Source organism: Motacilla alba, chromosome 5, assembly GCF_015832195.1.
Source record: "Motacilla alba alba isolate MOTALB_02 chromosome 5, Motacilla_alba_V1.0_pri, whole genome shotgun sequence".
NCBI lineage: Eukaryota > Metazoa > Chordata > Aves > Passeriformes > Motacillidae > Motacilla > Motacilla alba.
Window position 1 is genome coordinate 32,022,758 of NC_052020.1, and position 19,712 is coordinate 32,042,469.

Here is a 19,712-nt window from a genome sequence, read left to right on the forward strand (position 1 = left end):
AGGTAGAAGACAGAGAGGCCAGAAGCTTTGCAGGTTTGTGAAGCTGGTGGATATACAAAGCTCAGCTTTCAAGCTCTCCATGTTGCCATGAATTGCAAAAATTGCATAATTAAAATTACACAAAGTACATTTTTATTGTTCTTTTGCTCTTCATCTTCTCTTTCCCTCAATAAAAATCCCATTTTGTATACAGTCCTCCCATAGCCAAATTGAAGGAATTTGGCTTCAATTAATGCTGCTTAGTGATCTATAAAATGCAGTGCAATGGATACAACACCTCTGAGACAAAGTGTTGTGTTAGGTAATTAAACTAACAGTACTCTTCTTACTGACAAAAAAATTATCTAACATGAAGAACTATCTAAACTGCTTTGAATAATAAAGTTGATTTGCATTTGCTCTGACCAGTAGAGCTGATGGGGAAAAAGCAGGGAAAGTAAACAGAGAAAAATAAATCAATTCACAAAAATTTGTCCATGTGAGACAAACAAGCTAAACTTTTCGGACATCTTAGAGGTACTATAAAGATGTACACAAAATTAGATATTTGATCCAATTAAAATGTCCTAAAAGCACCTGACACACTACACATTTATATTACATATATAATGAGTTCTGTTTAGAAGTAATTTTCTTGAAATAAAAGGCCATACCTATAGACACTGCCAATTGTAGGATTTAAAACATTTGGTTTCTTATTCTGAGATACCCGGCATACCAATAACTTCAAAATAGCATCATGAACTCATTCTCAATGTCCTGTTTAAGACCTGTAAAAGACAGCTAAAATGTCAAGAAAAAATTAAGACAAAATATATTGGAGGGAAAAAAAATAGTGCACAATATTTAACTTAAATAATGCTAGAGACTTTAGTGAGCCCTTTCGTGAGAGGGAAGGATTTTACAGGTCAGTGTTAGTAGTGTGCTTTTGCTTTCCCTGTAAAAGTACAACAATTTGTCCACAGCTAAGTGTTAACAATATTACAATTCACAGATGCTTACTGAAGTCTTTCTGAGTTTGGATAGCTAAACCTTCAGAATTTTAGTGTTAAATAGCTAGAATCATGAATCCCACACAACCTTGTGCTTGTGAAACTGCACTCGTGTTGTAGAGGGACTAAATGTTCTATTGCAAGTCTATTTCCAAATAGCTGAGATTCATAGCCAGGCATTGAAGCAATGAACTATTATCCCATACCTAGGATTCCTTCTGATACCCAGCACTGGGATGGAGGAAGCTGCCAGAGTTAAATGCAGAAGGGACCACAGCTGTCCAAGAGAGTGAAGGATGTAGTTTGTGTCACACTGACAGGTACTGTGAAACAAAGCAGGAGATAAGGAGGGATGGCTGAGCAAGGAGGATGACAGTACCCTGGGAAATGGGGAGAGGAGTAGAATTGGAGCACCGGGAGAAAGTGACTGCGAATTAATTAGACTAGTAGGAGCAAACTAGAAGGAGGCAGCTGCTGGACTTGGATCCTGGGATTGAAGTGGGATGAGGGAAAAATAAATATCAGGGCTGATGATATGGTAATGGAGACTAGATGAAGAGCTGGGACCTGAGTTGGCTCCCATTTCATTGCAAAAGAGGAGCTTCCCACTAATGCACTCCTTTGAAGGCTTTTGGTAATGGCAGACTTTGGTGGCAAACATTAAAAGAAAAATGCCACACCGCTTTACATACACCCCTGTGGTCCCTCTTGCCACACAGATGTGGGATGGAGAGGAACCAGGTGACAGCACCCTGTATGGAGCCCCTGGTCTAGGAAGGTCCACAGCAATGGAGAAGGACCATTTCAAAGGAAGTCCTGCTCAGAGCTGGAGCAGTGCACACTCCCTTTTTCTGTGGGGGTGCTGCAGATGCCAGCATGTACAGGCTGGAGCATGTTCAGTACAGATGGAGTCTTTGAAGTATTTAGCTGACAAACTCTTAAATGTCTTTACTAAACTAGTGCTAATTGAAAATTTTCAAAGGTTTATAGCTTGGCCAAATGTGGGTGGATTTTCAAAGAGATGGCAAAAGGCGCATCCCCAAGAGCAGGGCCATCCCTTCTCCAAATGTTATGCTTCTGTTCCGAAGCACATTCTCCTCAATTAAATATAGCAAGAAACAACATACCAATATTTTTCTTTAATTTCATTTTCAGAAAAGGCTGAATCATTTTTGCTAAAACTTTCCAAAATAATTGAGGCTTGGGCAAACATTCTGCAGACTAAATATCAATTTAGAAAGCAAAGTTTAGCAAATGGAAATACTGCCTTACAAGAGGAGTACCTGTTCTGTCTAAAATAAACAGAAAGGTCGAAATTTAGGAGTCCTTTTCCAGAAATTAGGAAGAGAGGGATTGGTAGTAAGTTGCTGCAGGTTTTTAGCAGTGCTCATGAGGACAGAATTTGTCTTTAAATGCACTCCTTGTATTTAAATTCTTACACAGAATTTAAATTCTTACACAGGTTAATTCAGTGCAGGTATTACTAGTGAGTGATTTGCCTGTATGAGAAGGTTACTTCTGTGGTGTTGCCAAATGTAGTGAGGCTTTGGCAGTTACGTAGTGATAGCAAATCACCCAGTCACGTAAATTAAAGTTGCTTCAGGGCAGCTTTAATTTCTGTATCTAACTTGCTCAAAATGCTTTTAAAATTTGAATTGTAGAGTTAGTGTGATTTACTCATTCAAAGTATGTCCTGTGCCCTCTCTCTTCACCCATGGATGTGTTATTAACTTCTGCTTTTTCATAATATCCTGATCAAGTGCCCCTCTGCAGTGTCAGAATTTCCAGCAGGTGAATACTGACTTTGCATTCTGCTTTACAAAAGAGCTACAGGTTATATTTTTTCTATAGTACCCAGACAAATCTAACTAAAACAAATTCTAACCATCTGTATTAAAGCAATGATGCACATTTCTGAGGCTGCTGGAGAAACAGCTCATTTTGACATATATCTAGAATACTTACCTTTATGTCCCATCCCCCAGTCATTTTTTACAGGAATGGTGGATAATACATTTCCCTTAGGGAGGATTTAAAAGCATTTTGTATTATGATGGCTAACATATAGGCTCCTATCACTGTGGGAATGAAGCCTACTTTCATCGAAACAAAACTTACTTTCCTCTGGATAGCAAGTTCCACACTGGAATCAAGGTGATTGTCACACAGTAAATTTTGCTCTGCTCACCTAATTCAGGTGGTGGAGAGCAAATGACCCTTCAGCATACTGGGTGCCATAGACATAAACCTGAGATCCTTGAGTTAGAGTCTGTACCACCAGAGATGTCGCTGGGAAGTGACCACAATATAACCTGAAGGAAGTAGTATTGTCCCAGGATCTGTGCTATCAGATTCTTTCATCAGGCAAATTGGAATGAGGGAAGTGCTCTACTGTCAGCTGTATGTTGCCATCACAGATGGAACTGGAAAAGTTTTTTTGGAAATTAGTAGAAGCTTAGAAGAGAGATATACAGAATCAGTCAGTGAAGAATAAGAGGCAGATATGGATTTTATATGCAATTAATTGAATAGTTCCTTGAATTGCACCGGTTGCATGCCAGAAAATACAAGTAGAGACCCACAGACTGGATTTTACATGGAGAGCTGTACATGGTACAAATGTCTGGAATTTAGACAACATGTTAAGCTTCTGTATGTGGGCTCTGGGAGCTCCTCTTGTTCCAGTCTGTATTGTGCTAGCAGCCCTTAATCCTAACAGAAGATTGTGTGCTTGTATTGGTAGGGGGAAAAAGAAGCAGAAAAAATTTTCCTATTCAGCCTTATGTTTCTAACCCTAAGAAAGGCTATGTGAGCTATCTGTAAGAAGTCTCTCTCAAAGAAAGGTTCTTTACAGTTGCTCAGGAGGTAATACAGCTTGAGGTATTTTATACTAGCCTATAAGGCACTAGATTTAAATTGGTGTGCAGTGAAACATTTAAATATACTATAGCAAATGAAATATGGTCCAATAGGTTTTTTATGGTCCAGCTATGCTTTTTCTTTTCAATCACTAGCCTGGGGCGAACAAGTTGGCTTTAAAATGTCTATTTTAGCTATGCTTTTATCACCTCTGTCTTTTAGGAAGTTTGATTTCTTTTTTCATTTCTTCTCTTTGATAAAAAAAAGAGCTGAGATCTCTGAATGGGTTATTTATCTCTTATGTTTAATCTATTTATCTGTCAATGGACATGCTGCTTTAGAAGTGTTTTATATTACTAATTAATTTAATTTCACATACTGTACTCCATGTTAACACATTTTCTATTATACACTATAATGTGATACAGGGCCTTTTCTCAGCAACTTTACCTTAAAGCTTTAATTGCTTCCCTCTAAGACTCAGCTTATGTTTGATTTATCTGATTTCTTTGTATAAAGATTCTCTGTTTTACAATGTGTACGCAAGCCATTAAATTGGTGTTGCTGTTTATCTAGCAAACTTACCAGTTGGTGATAGTATCCATCCCTTTATGAATTTATGAGTGGGCAATAAAAGAAGTGTCAGAAGCCCTGTTGTTGTCTCTATCAGGTCACTCTGTTAGTGTGTGTTTAGAAAGACAACATGGCCTGCCACTGACTTACACAGTGATTTGAAGGATTGATGCCTGCAGTCAAAATCTGTTATGAATTTCTAGCTGTGAAATGATTTTTTTTTTCTTTTTTGAGGGAGAAAAGGTGAATATATTGGAGAGGAGAAAAGGGGTAAGACAGCTTGAGCAGGCTTGAAGACAGTGTGGACTTCATCTGACATACATTGTTGTTTACATAATGGAAAAGCTGAACCAAAATGCCAGATCCCCAAGCTATGTGAAGTTCAGAGTCTGGATCCAAGTATTGCAGCTTGAATTCTCTCTGGCTCTCAAGAACCTAAATGTAGATACCACATATTAAAATGCATGAAAATGAATGATAGTAAATAATCAATGTAGAGTGGGAAATCTGGTCCTTTGATCTGTCAGGTTTCATCACATAACACAAGCATAAGGACATATGGTATTTTAAAGCTGCATTTGAAGAGATGCCTACGCTGACTTTTATTCTTATTTACAAATAGTCAGCAATAAAGGCTGTAATCTTCCAGATAACACTATGGATGTGCATAAGTCTTCTCGCACAGAGTTCATTTTAGGATTGAGATGTGATTAATATAGCTAGGAAAGATTTGGAAAACGCATGCATACTTTTGAATGCATTAAGTGAGCCCAATATTACAGCTCTCAAGTAAAGAGTAGGTAGATGTATTTATCTCTGGCGGTTTGCTTCAAATCCAGAAAGCTGCATTGTTTCTGTAAAACCTCTTCATTAGCTATTTCATTGTTACATTTACTTCCCACTCATTAAAGATCCATCCCACTTTCCTTACGTATGGATGACGTCTATTGCCTTCAGTGAGAACTAATTGCACATAAGGTGAAAGGATTCAAATTAGGATTGCCAATATATGACCACATGGAAAAGCAAGCATGAAATATTCTAATTCTTTTTAGATGCAAAGTAACTTATGAACAAAACCCATTGTGGCTGATTCTCACAAGCTTAGAGCATTGTGAAAGATAAATTAAAATGGGCAAGGCTAATTAATTTGCTAAAATCCATTGTTAATGCAGTGTTTTCAGTCCTCGTGAATGCTGCTCTCATGACATTTGGTGTCTTTCTAAAGAATCATCCCAGCTGTAAATATTGTTTTTTCTTTCCTCTGAGAATATAAGCTTCCATTTAAATAAGTAAATTCCTAGACCTCATGATTAAGTAGAAAGTTCAGAAGCAAGAATTGCATGCTTCTTAGGCTTTAAAGGCAAATAAAGATCAGCCTGTGTATTCCTTTTAAAGTCTTTTTCTAAAGTGTCAAAATTTTTAATTTTTTTTGAACTCTGATGTTGGATTGTTTTGGATGAGGGAGGGGGTAGGAAGGCAAGAGCTTTTTGGTTTTTTGGCTTTTGGGATTAGCAAGGAATGAGTGACTGCATGACTATTCTAAAGGCTTTTTAAAAACTGCGCCACATATACCAGAAGAGATAGTGTCATCTGGCAAATTGCTGCTGAATGAAATAGTAATCAAAATATGTGACAAAAGCTACAAGCTCTTTCTGACGACTCCGCCAGGGCTTATGCCACGGTGGGGTTACTGAAAATCACTCCTTTAAGACTCTGTACAGGAAAGCCAAGCCATTGAGGGCTTCAGCCCACTAGCACTTTTTCCCAGCAGTGGCATTTGCTGCTGGGAATTCAGGGCTCTGTTGACTTTGGCTGATCTGAGCGCTGCTCCCTGTCGGGCGAGCTTGCAGGATCGGGCCCTTGGATGATACATGTAGGACTCTGGAAGACCAGCTTTTACTGCTCATATGTTTGGCAGGCAGATTTGATAATCAGTGCTGTTCTAGAACCTTACACCATCTCAGTGAATATAAATTGATGGTGTAAAGCAAATGGGCAACTGGCGGGAAGCCAAACACAGAGGGGAGAGAAGACGGTTTATTGTTGAGGGGGCAGCCCGGTGTTCTACAGCAGAGCTTTCTGTTCACAACAGCTCTGCAGAACTGCTGAGTTCGAGTGTGGCCTCTGAAGTGTATGAAATAATAACAGTTTTATTTCTCCTGACACAAGCACGGAAGCTGTTTGCTGCCACCTCAGAACTGTTACCCTGCAATGCAAAAGTACCAACAAGGCAGGCTGGATGCAATGTTATTATAAACAGTGCCGCAGTAAACTTCAGGAAAAGCCCATTATACGGTGATAGCCTGTTTGTCAGGAGAAAAGTTCACTAATGTATATAGGAAGCAGAGCTCCTCATTCGCTGGTACGTCTGAGTCTATTTTGTTGCACTTTTACCTTTATTTACTGTGCAGGTGCTGCTGAGAATAACTCGGAAAACACAAAAAGATGGGAGGCCACATACTCAGCCAGTTTAAATTGGCAAAGAAGTGGTGTCAATTCAAGGCACTTGATGCTATCGTCCATTGCTTATTATTCCTTTTTAATATTTTAGGATTTTGGGGAGTATGGAAGGAGGAGTGTTTTCTCTGTGGTTGTTTTATCACTGCAAATCACTGAATGAAAGGTGCATTTAAAATAAAGCAATGAATGAAAGATAGCAGTAAAAAAATGAACATACGTACATGATAGAATTAAATCCCATTTTGACTCTAATTTGTGTTCCTATGCAATCAGTCACAGTGATATGAGCTGAGAATTTAAATGAGGCCTGAGGGAGTTTGACACCCATTTCTTTTTTTTTTTTTTTATGGGATTAGCATCTCTAAACTTAAAACTTCTTAGAAAATCAGCCATAATATCAGTCCTTCCAACGTGTCCTGTTTCTGTTTGTTTAATTATTTCATGAATTATTCTTTACTCAAACAAAATGCAAGTATTACCTTTTATAGTTAGAGAAATATAATCATTTGTTCATCAGTCATAGATCTTAAGTGCCTGTCTTATAAAAGTAGAGGGTTTTGATTGTGCTCTTAAAAATCTGATTTCGGATTGAGGTGCCTTTTCTCAATGCAGAAACCTACTGCTGTAATCTGGAAGCTCATCCCTTGGTTATGCCATCAGCTGTGTATTTTTCCTCTCATACGACATTGGGTCAGGCACTTGGTATCTCCAGGCGTCTCTTTATCCACCCAAAATCAGCTTCTTTTTTCCTTTCTTGCTTTCTTTTTCCAGGGAGTGATGTAGTAAGGTTTTCATTGCTTGTATTCCTTAACATTCATGAAGACATTTGAGATTCCTGTCTGGAAAGTATTCTAAATACACACAAATATTAAGTTATGGTAATTCTTCAACTTAATTTACTGGCAAGTTCCTCAAGCTAAACATGAAAATGGCACAAGTCTTTTGTAATGCTAAGAGCATGTTCAACTTTTCCTCTGAATTTCAACAGAATATGAAAATTTAAAATCTTGTAAAGGAGATCTGCCAACTTCAGCACTGTGTACTATCAAAAAGTGGAATAAAAGAAAGAGTAAGTCAACTTGTTAAGATTTTGTTTAAGAAATCACTGTAAAAAGCAGGTATGTTATGCAAATCAAGTGATTTGCTGAGAGTCAGTTCTTAATTCCAATAACTGCATGAGCCAACTCAACTGTGGCTAGAAAGCCAAGAAAACAGCATATAGATTAAGATTACTCAAAACCTTTATTCCTGCATATAAGAGATGCAAATTGGACCATGTTAGCATTGCTTCTGAGTAAAGGACAAAATCTTGCTTCTTCCCCTCCATTTAAGGTACGGAGCTAAAACCATTTAGCAGTGTCTGTGAGCTCTTGGTGACTGCATTTGGGAAGAGTGGCGTCCTGTCCTATCACTACTTTGCAGAGCCAGTAGGGACAAGTTAATCATAAAGATGGAAAGAATAGTATTTTTAAGGCTGAAAAAATAATTTTAAAAGCATGCCACTATTCCTGTGTGGAATGTGCTTGAGGTAGAAGGCCAGGCTCTAAGAGTTCTTTCTGCAGTTTGCAGGAGAGTATTTTTAATCTCATTCTGGTAAAAAGAAAAAAGAGGATTAATTCTTTAAATTCAGTATAGAATTCAGATTTCTGGACTCCTTTTTCCCATAAATACATTTAGAGTCAAGTTTAAGAATGGATGTACATATTCACCTCATGTTTGTTATGAAAGTCACAAATCATTTCCAAAACTGAAGACTGGATAGGAACAGAATATCAATCTATCTGTTTACTATTGAAGTTCTTATCCTGTCTATTCTATACCCACGTCCAGAATATCTGAAAGTCCCCTGGGTATTGCATCTTCTTTGCAATGTAAAAACCCTTCCCCTTTTCAGCTGTTTCTCCCTGCTTGGTTTTAGGGAATTAATTATCATATGGTTGCCATCTATTCAGAAAATTACAGGATAATCCCAGTGTTTGAACACCATGTCTGAATTTCAGTCTCTACTTGGGCAGGACACATGGTGTGAGAGACAGCTGCTAAAAACTGTGCAGCTATTACAGTGTGTCAGTTTATAAGCCGTGAAGTGTATGCACCAGCTCACAGATTGTTGGTAGGAGTGTGGTACTTTGTTATAAATATATTTTATTGATTGTAAGGAGATTTTATAAAAAAGCTACTCAGAAGAAATGGGCAGTAAAAGATCAAGTAAATTGCTTGGCTTTAATTTTAAGTTGCCTAATTTCCTAAGAATTTATGGGGGTTCCACAAACTCCCAAAACACTGACAGAGATTATTCTCACTTAGAGGTAGTGGATAGTTATGAACTGGATGTTCAGCAAGATGGTGGTCCCTGGGGAGGGCATCCAGTCTTAAATGGAAAGGTCAACAGGTTCTATTAAACCAGATCTTAAATACATTTAGGTGACTAAATATGCAGATGAAAACTTCTGAAATTGTCAAAAGTAACTAAATACATTGCATGCCTAGCTCCCAGTAAAATGAGGTGAATTTGCCACCTAACTCCTATTCTTTTAATCATGCATAGCTTTGTCTTTAGGGTCCTAAATGTTTCTGTGGTGGCACCAAATACTTCCTGCTTCTTTCCAGATCAATGGTAGCCTGCCATATAGCAAAACAGTACACACTTCTGAAAAAAACCCTTTGGATCATGACTTTCTGTGTGTAAATATTATACATTCTTTTAACATTTTCCTAGTAAATATTTTTAAAATGTTACAGATCTATGGCAGATGTTGCTACCTACTGTTTTCCTAAGCATGTATGTGATGGGTTGTGTATCTGTGTTTTCATGCTTTTTCCATTTTAAGCCTAGGGAAATCAGCATATTGTGCTCAGTGGGAGTGGTAGGCAGAACATCAATGTGTAGTATATATTGTTACACCTAAGACTACTGGCAAGTTGTGCAAATACAAACAAATATGGAAAAAATGTGCAAGACCCAAATAACTGAGATTATAAATCACCTGCAATAACTTCCTGAGGCCTTTAATACTTTGTAAAATCAGAGGTTTATCAATAAATAAATTTGATCTCTACGGAGGAACTCAGAAACAAACCAGAGATGCCCAGGTGTTGGTCAAACCCTAATGTGATTTGAAAATACTTCCTTTTCCATCATTCCCATCTCAGCCCTGCTGAAAACCAGCCTTCAGTCCCTCTGGCTGCGGGACTTCCCAACACCCACACTTCTTGCTCTAAAGCCCTTCTCTGCTCCTCGTCCACCTTTTACTCTGACTTCCCCAGATTCACAACAGATTTCTGTTCCAAGTTGCTTTCCTGAGATTGAGTTAAACCCTTTACCAAAATAAAGCCTATGTCTTACAGCATGCATTAGCATCCCTGTTTTTCCTATCCTTAAAAATACCTTGCAAAGCTACTTCCTCTTTCATGTGCTTGCACTCTCATCTCACACACCTTAGCTGTCCTTCAGAAGTTGATTAAATTCAAATGTAATCATAATCATAACACTTTAAAGAAGAGGTATGAGCACTAGTAAATGCTTTAAATCAGGCATAATGCTTTTTCAGATGCTTCATTCTTTTTAGACCTGTATTCTAGAAATCCTTGTTCAAAAGGGCCTTTTCAATTCAAAGCCCTCAACCTCACACTCCCAAAACCATAAAACATGTTGTCTACTCTAAACCTCATAACAGTCACCAGTAGCTGGCCAGCTTGTTGCAATTCCACTCAGATGCAGAAAAGAGGCCTTTCCAGGAAGAGGAGAGCAAATAGTTTTCTCTTCTGGACTCACTCGCCAAATAGCAAACAGAATCTACATATTCTTTGGAAAATAGATATCCTTTGAAGACCTGAGCTGCAGTTTCCCTTTGCAGAATTTTGGAAATGTTTGTAAATTTATGTAAATTCATGGCTTAGATTTAATCTTTGAGGTTTTGAGTTCAGACGTAGTGTGAGACTTAGCCTGAACCACAGCAGTTTCACCTAGTTGCCACATGAAAGCATCGATTGCAGCACTGCAACCCAAAGTCTTACAACATTTGCCAAAACTCAGATGAACTGCCAAATAAACCTGGCCTTACCTATGAATGGTTCAGGGTTTCACTATTAATGTGGTGTCTTTTCACCACCAAAGTTGTTGCAGCCATTGCCTTTGCTTTGCAGATTCAGCGTGTGTGCATATATATATATATATATGTGTGTGTGTGTGTGTATGTATGTATAAATCAGCTAAATACAAATTAAACAATATACATTAAAAATTAAAACATAAACCTTTATTTTGTGATAACTAGTCTTCTTTCCTTTTAGTGGATCATGAATATTTTCTGGCAAGATATGTCACTAGCTTATAACTTCATTAAGCTGCAGTCCATACCTTACCCTTTCACTAGATCCCTGAAAAGAACTTTTGTGTGTGCCAAACAGATATCCACTTGGTCTGTGGCTCTTGAAAGGTAAATTGCCAAGTTCCAGCAAGCAAATTAAGAGGTGCAATGAGAGTTAGCTGTTGCATTCTATCAAATCCTGCTACTGAATGTGTTGAAAAGCTTGCCCAGAGCCATGGCCTCACATATTTATGGTATGAATGGGAGACACTCAGAGCTATGTATTGCCATAGTTCCCATTTCTTTTGTAATAAACTAGCTCAGCAGATGTAGCTTAGGTAAAAAGGAAATTCAAAGTCTCCTACTCAGAGACTAACCAAAACAAAGTTCTCTCTCCAGTCCTCTGTCTATGAGCCAAACCCAGAGCCAGACCTTACTTGTACTGATTAGTGTTTTATTCTGTGTGTAACCCAATGAAACTCAAAGGGTTCCCAGATGGAATAAAGTGCTGCTTAATAGCACTGCATAAGTATCACTGCCAGAATGTGGCACAGAATATGTTTTAAAAATCTAACTTACCGTTTCAAACACAACACAGATTAAATCATAGCATTAGTTTTCCAAGTCAGTTGCATCATTCTCTTGGTTTATAAGTTTTGGTGCTGAAGACATCTGTTATGGATAGCTTAGCCTTTCTTTTAAGGTAGATGCATAGCAATTTTGGCAGTATCAGTACCTAATTCACATCAAACAATTCCATTCTTGTGACTTAACCTGTGCCTGTGTTCTACAGGCTCCAGAGTATTTAGTATCACATTTCTGATGTGATTCACCCTGCCTACTCCACCTGTGTAGTGAAGTGAAAAATTAAGATGTTCTATTCAACTTTGTTGATTTTATTTAGCCTGGTGGGTGCAAATTAGCTCTGAATTAAAGCAGAAGCAAAAGATGAGCCCAAAATCCTCAAAACAGCAGAACCTGAAGGATTGTGGATTAAACTAAAGACCTCTAACAAAGTTTGAACTCTGATCCAGCAAGGTGGTGGTGAGGGAGATAACAATACACATTTTTGCGCTTATTGATACTTTCACTCATGTACTATACCAAGATGTTTCAAAAAACACTGATTACAACTTTCTTCACCATTTTTTCACAATTTATGTAACAGCATCTGCATCTCAAGGAAAAGAAAGGCTTTCTATATTAATCAGTAAAGGCTAATAAATTTACAATTCAGCTTCCATTGAAGTCCTCAGAGAACTTCTGTTGCCTTTGTGGGGTGGTAGGTTGGCCCTTTAGCATACCTTTCATGCCTAACAGTGCATGAATCTTTTGTATTTCTAGCTTTATCTAATATTGTTGCTTAACTCAATTACACATAAAAGTGCGAAGAGTCTTCTCACTCTTCACAGCTTAACCCCCCACTTGTTGTTACTTGTTTATGAGACATTTTTCTACTTTATAGTCTTTAATCTGAAATTATATCAAGTGCTGTAATAAAACTGAAAGAGATAATATCTATGGCATTTCCATTCCTCTGCTCTGGTGATAACATTATTTAACAACACTAGGAAGTTAATTAAGAAAGACCTTGCTGTCATAAATCCATGTTGCCTTCCTCATTAAATTAGGCTTTGCAACGTATTGCTGAAGTTAAGAAAACTTTTCTGGACATTCAGCAATGGATACTTCACTAAATAGTCCACAATATGTTACACACTCTTTTGCACAATGACAATCTATTTAACACTCATGCTTCTGGGGCTTCACATGTTTAGATGAGATTAATTCTGAATCTTTATTTCCTTTGAAATAATTAAGAAAATATTTCTGCTTCTTGGATATTTAAGGTATTTAATCTTTTCACAGCCATGTTTGTTCTCATTTACATGTTATATTACCCCTATTCTGTGTTTCCTTGAATCCTTGATTTATGCAGTTCTCTATCCCAGCTAACAGAAGCCAGCTACTGATTGAATATACTAGATCCTTGCCCATTATCATTCATCGTGAACATGGGGTTTTTTCCTATCAATTGTAAATCCTGTCTATAGTGCAGGAAAAAAAATGAAACTGGGCTTTATCTTTATGGCTTTGTGAACCCTGCATTCTTTCATAATGCATTTGTAAACCATTTTCTGTAAGAATTTGGTTTAGGGCAATCAAAAAAGAACCAGCTCCATAGGTTAGACAGGGGTTCAAATTCAATTAAATCAGCCCTGTAGGAACTGATTCCCTGAGTATACTGCAAAGCAGAGCACTGGGATTGTTTGGGGACAGATTTATGAAAATCCTTATGTGGTCTCCTGGACTTTTCAAACATATAATCTGAGATTCTTTGGCTTATCCAATCTTGAAAAAAGAATTGCTCTGTGAGATAGCTTAACCACGAAAGACAGTTGTAACTGTACTGTGTGAGTACCAGTGTTTAATATTTAATGCTGTTTCCATTCCTAAACATGTCTATATGACTCACTAATTCCTACTCCAAATCAGAAAGCTAAGTAAAAAGATCCTGTATTGAATTGTCATCTGCCTCAGTCATAGTCAATAATTTAGGCAATCATGGAAAACCACAGTGGAAATGAATAAATGCAAAATTTGAGAGTTGTCACATACCTGGATCTGGTATTTACAACCCTTTGTTTGGAGTACCTTACATCAAAACCAGTGACTGTATAGGGTCAAGAGTGGATATTTGCATACTAATTGTGTTGGTGAGACTGATCTTTAGCATAAACAGAGATTTCTGATAAGTCTGCCAAGATGTAAAGATTCACATTTTGAAGAAGAATAATGCAGGGCCCACTGGACAGTTCTACTTTGCCATGCCACTAAAAGGGACACAGCTCTGCCTCCTGATATTAGTGAAATGGGGCACTATTTTTAGTATCACTGATTATTTTCTTAACTGGCTTGAAGTAAGGTGTTCTCACCAACCAAATTTGCTCCAGGTCTTTTCTCAAGGGATTAACAAAGCAGAACTTGATGAGACGCTTCATTCTAAATAAGAGAGGGAACTATTTAGAAGTAATCTTTCTGTCTTACAGCTTAAATTTGTTCATGACTTTAGGACTGTCTCACTATGATTTTTAGTTCAACATTTACAGTATTTTTGTTTTGTTTGCCTTCATTACTTCTGAGACTACTTTACCATACTGATTTTTTTGTGGTTTGAAATACTATCTTAACTTCATTGCAAATTTTGGTCCTTAATTTTAGTTCTTGTTGGGGTATATCTGTTCTAATATGCCTTCCATATTGTTTTTTCAGTCTTTTTCCACAGTAGTTGTAAGATATTACAGATAACTCCTAAATATTTGTCTGAAATATAGATTTTGTATTTCAGAAGCTTAAAGTAATATTTTGGTATGTTTACTGAAAGGTTAAGTTTCTTAAATTAGGCTTCAAATCAAATTCTAAGGAATATAATGGCAAAACTCTTACTGACTCAATGAAAATAGGATTTTATATCCAAACATCTAGAAGATCACATATAATATCTAGGAGAAGAAAATTGCTGTAATACTGTTTGGTTTTATTACTACACATTGTGCTTTATGTCTGGAGACTGACCTGAAAACCCATTGGTCCAATATCACTGTTCCTCTCTCTCCAGTACTTTCTTGTTACCTAAAATGCATTTTTAGAATCTTTTCAATCATTTAATCTTTTCCATAGCTACCAGTTCTACCTCTTTTTAATCTGGTAGCAAAATTTAAGTCAAACTTTGAGTGTCTGTCTCTTCTGTAATTCATTGTACCCTTCCACTACAACAGAAATATTTTCAGTTCTCTCATCTAGCCTTAGAGTCTTATGAATAGTGACCATAATATTTTCTTGTAGTGCAGTTATTGTTGTATTTTCTTTTTTGTTGCTTTGTTTATTTGGATTTTTAAAATTTTTTTGCTACCTTAAAAAATGCACCATGAAACTTCCTATCATTCCCATCAGATATTCTTACATTTTCTCCATAGATTCTTTTCTCCATTCATTATGTCAGACCATTCAAGTATTTATCCTGCTTTCAGGGAACTCACTGCCTGAAAATTTGGAATTAAAAGACCAGAGCCAAAGTGTCTGTTTATTCTTATGTGTCAAAACCCCTGAAATGTTTGATAGTTTTGCAAGAAATTGGGACAAGAGTAATATATTAATGCTTTCATCAGAAACTGCAGTTCTTCTTCACAGAAAATAGAGCCAAATTGTACTTGATGTGTGACAATGCCTATTGCCACCCTTCTTGTTCATGTGAATAGTCTCCATTTTCAAAATCACTGTCCAGGCTCCTTGCCCTTCTTTTTAATTTTCTTGGAAAATTTTCAGGGGGAAAATTTTGTATAAGAGATTACAAATTGTTTTTCTTCTTACAGCTCCAAAGAATATGGTTTTCTGTCATTGTTCTGTTTCCATTCTAATGATAGGAATTTTTTCTACCACAATACTGCATATTACTTTATTAGTAATCTTTCTTCCCTTTCTTAGAACATCTATTTTTTTCCTGTAAATGTGCTTCTCAAGCTTTCATTTTGCAAACCACACATCTGGTCATCTTTCTTTTCTGTTGTGTCTAAAAGCAGCCATATGTCATCAGCAACCCTCTCATGTATATTGAACTTCCTTAGCACATCAGCTTGTCTCTTTGAATGTGTTACCTGATGTCTTTAAAGTGGCAAAACACAGAAAAGTGGGTCCTCCTAGTCTTTGTTCATCAGACGAGTAAAAGTGAGGGATATGGTAGGGACACGAAAATGGTATTTATGCCCTTGTTCCATATCTATTCTATCTTTGCTTTTTAATTTCTCCTTGCCTTAGTTCAACTAGCAGAATATGGCTCAAATCAGTTCTACACTATCCAGCTGTTAAGTATGGCTATCCTTTATTGATAGGCAGGAACCAGGGCTACTGAGTGCTGGTGTGTTTTTTGTTAGATCTTCCACAACAACTGTGATTCTCCAGCTCAGTCCAGGTGCTTTATTAGGTGTTCACAGTTTTTAACATGAGTGGTCTTCTCTGGGAATTAACAGAGGTATAACAGCCTTTCTGCTCAGAATGTAGGCATAAGTGCTTGAGAACCATTACAATGTGTCTGGCAGCATGTATGTAAATAACAGAGAAGGGTAATTATTCTAAAAGATCTAGATCGAACGGGTAAGCTTTAATTAAACTTTGAAAAGCTTTTGGTTCAGGAGATACATTCAATCTTTTCTAAAAGCATGCTTAGTAATCTTGGTTCTGTGGTACTGTATATGAAGGACCCTCTTCTCCTTCACCATTTAGAGTGGCATTGCATAAGTTAAGACATTAAAAAGGTTATAGTGTGATGAGATGGATGATATCTTAGGTAACTTGGACCATAATTTCAATGTAGCCCTACTAGTGTATAGTCTGTCACGGGAATGGGGCCACAGCATTTTCTATTGCTGTTGAATGTTGAAAATTCTGGAATGCAAGTGCTTTTTCTGCTTCCTAAAATAGTTGCAGTCTCACAGAAGAGCAGAAGTGCACCTATTTTGGAGCTCAGTTCATTGTCTGAAACTTGGCTTGATCATCCATGACAGAGGATTGAGTGTCTTGTGGCACTGCTATTTGACCATCCAGTAGCACTGAAGAGTTCATGGTTACCTTGGCAATAAAGTGATGAGATAGTCTCAGTAGAATGGAAATTTTTAGAGGTGGTGAGATTTTCAAAGCTCTTTTTTTTATGACTGTTAATTCATTTGTTACTGAGATTAACGTTTAAACAGACAATTAAGGGATGCTTTTAATAGGCTGAGAAAAGTTAAAGGATGTCAGTGTATTCTCTAATCCTGCCTTTTGAAACAATCCCTAGCATTTTGTAGTCATTATGCTTTTAAAGGGTGAATAATTTGGATTCTCCTTATTAGAAACTCCACTCTGTGTTCCTTTCTCTGAATATAGCTTTCTAAATAAGAAGATAAACTAATCTTATGTGAAATTCTATCACCTATACCTCTGTCTGAGTAAAATTATTACCTACATATATATATAAACTCCCAAGTCTACTACCAAATCCAGCTGTGCTGGGCATAACTGTAATTTAATTTATTGGAAGCAAAGTGGCAACATTTACACAGAAAAAAACCCCAAAAAACCACTTTAAATTACACAGGACAATGCTGAAAAGTCATCATTAAACATCTTGAAATCTTGCCTTCACATTTGCCGTGTATTTGGCAGGGTCTGGGTCATGAAATCCCAACCCTCAGATGTTCAGAGCAAAAGAAGCCCTGTGGTACCCTTCTTCAGTACATACCTGTACGTTTAAGGCTATAATGACACTTGCCTGCAAGAGATTTGCAAAGCAGGTAAAGCTCTTAATTCATCTCAGGTAGTTACATGATGATGAAGTGACTTACCATCTTTGCAAACATACTGAAATGTGTATTCCTACCAGAAAGTTTAGCCACTGCAGGGGTAACTGGACTAACATCTCCAGGCATCCAGCAGTGTACAGACTAAACTATAACTTTTACTAAGATAATATGGAAACCAACAACAAATTATTACTTGTGGTCTTTTTCCAGTTTTCAAGTGCAAACATACCAAAGTTTATTTTAAATCTGAGCCAGTCAGACATTTAGTAATATAGATCAAAGCAGAAATGAAGGCCTCCCATGCTTATTATTTCAATATGATGTCTGTTCTAATAAAGTGTAAGAATGCCTGTGATAGACTAACTAGTAGGAATTTTCTGGTTCTGTAGTTTAGCCTTAAATATATACATGTATTTGCAAATTAACCAGAAACACATTGTGGTGGTTTCAGTTCCTCGGAAAGCTGATTGTTTTCAATCCTTTCTTTAATCTTAGAAATATGGTGGCAGTCTGCCAGCACACTTTCAGATAAACAGTCCACTTCACATTTAAAAGCCGTAGAATCACTGATATTGAAGGGGGGAAAATCAACAGAAAATAACACCAGTTCTCTCTCTCTCTGTCTTCCCCAAGATGTAGAACATTATTTTAAAAAGTTAAAGTTGTTGTGCTATTGTCCCTCACTCTTAATTAGAAATAATAAAAGCCATCTGTGCAAGGTGAATTTTGATAAGATCTCGGCTTTTAAGTGTTTGTTGATCTTGTGTGTACCAATTTTCAAATGTCTTAATAGCTCCAGGATGGCTATCACACTGAGTAGGCTCAGTGATTTCCATCAAGCTCTGTGCTGTTGAGTGCAATTCACTTTATGCGTGGTTATATTTTGACTGAAATTTTAAAAACATATTATTCCTTACAGTACAATAAGTATTTAACTGGATGGAACTGTGTCCATTTGGAAGAGGCTTTTTTTTGTTTTTTTTTCATAACAGCAGTTTTTCGCGCTTTGGGATTAAACACAATTAAAGTGAGGAGTTGTTTTACATGAATTGCATACTGGACAGCATTTCTGTGGCTGCTTTCCAGAGGCAGAATTTTCTAGTCTCATTTTACCCATTTTGGGGGGCCCACATTCAGGATAAAGAACCCACCTCTCAATCCAGAAGGGAAAGGCTCAGAAGTGATTGTCTCGAAGCCTGGAAATGGAAGACAGGATTTCTTTTCTTTCAACCTGTGTTTTCAGTCAATTAAAATTTGTACTCAGGGCTTTTCAGTTTGAAGCCACCTCTGTGTCTGTGATGAGCAATCCTTCTTGTTTGTGCAGTCATTCATTATCTCCATTACCAAGAGGAGAATAGAGGACAATTACATTGTTTGGACGAATCAGAGTGTTAGGAGGAATATTTATCATGGTGGCAGAGTGCAGCACCTGACAGCGCACGATTGATGGCCAGAAATGAGTGTGAGTGGCCAAAGCAGTCTCATATGATGCAAATTACTGACTGTGGATTCCAATTTATCCTGTTCATTTTTCTTGCCTTTGCTGAAGACTATTAGTGGTTTTTGAAGCAGTGAAGGGGTCATTACTAATGTGGGCTAGAAGCAGGAGGGGGAAGGAGGGGAAAAGCCTTCTGTAATTACACAGCCTTCAAGAAAAGGCTGCAGGCCTAGCCAAAAAAGTGTCAACACTTAGCAATCAGAAAAATTTATTTTCTTTTTATCCTTAACCCATATTAACTCAACATTATCATCTTTCTTTGTTAATATTTGCAGAATATTAAAAGCTTGACTTCTATACTAATACAGGTCTGTTTAACCCTTTTTGCTGTGATGTTCCTTTGGTAAATGTCAATTCATCAATGGCATTAAACAGTGTCTGCTTTTAAAAGTGTAGGTAGTGGAAAATTAAATATTCAGTCTTCTTAAAAAACTAATTCTAGATGACTGATTATTTCTTCTGCAGAATAGTAGGTAGGGCATTGGAAACATAAGAGAAAAAATTATTGAAGTAGAGGTGCAAGAGGTTTCTGTGTTAAAATGTAATGTCAGTCCAGGAGAAAATCAATTTTATTTGGGGTGTTTAGGTGGTGTGATCTGTAAGCAGTGTCAAAAACCCCTGAAAGTTTCGTTTTGCTGTATAATGAATGATGTGCATTTAAAACATATGCATATTTAAT

The 19,712-nt window shown here is 37.1% G+C and overlaps 1 protein-coding gene across 12 annotated transcripts in view; it reads left to right on the forward strand.

Moving 5' to 3' along the window:
* MEIS2 (Meis homeobox 2) overlaps window positions 1-19,712 on the forward strand; it is a 173,466-nt gene that overhangs the window by 90,269 nt on the left and 63,485 nt on the right. The gene's annotated exons all lie outside the window — the stretch shown is intronic.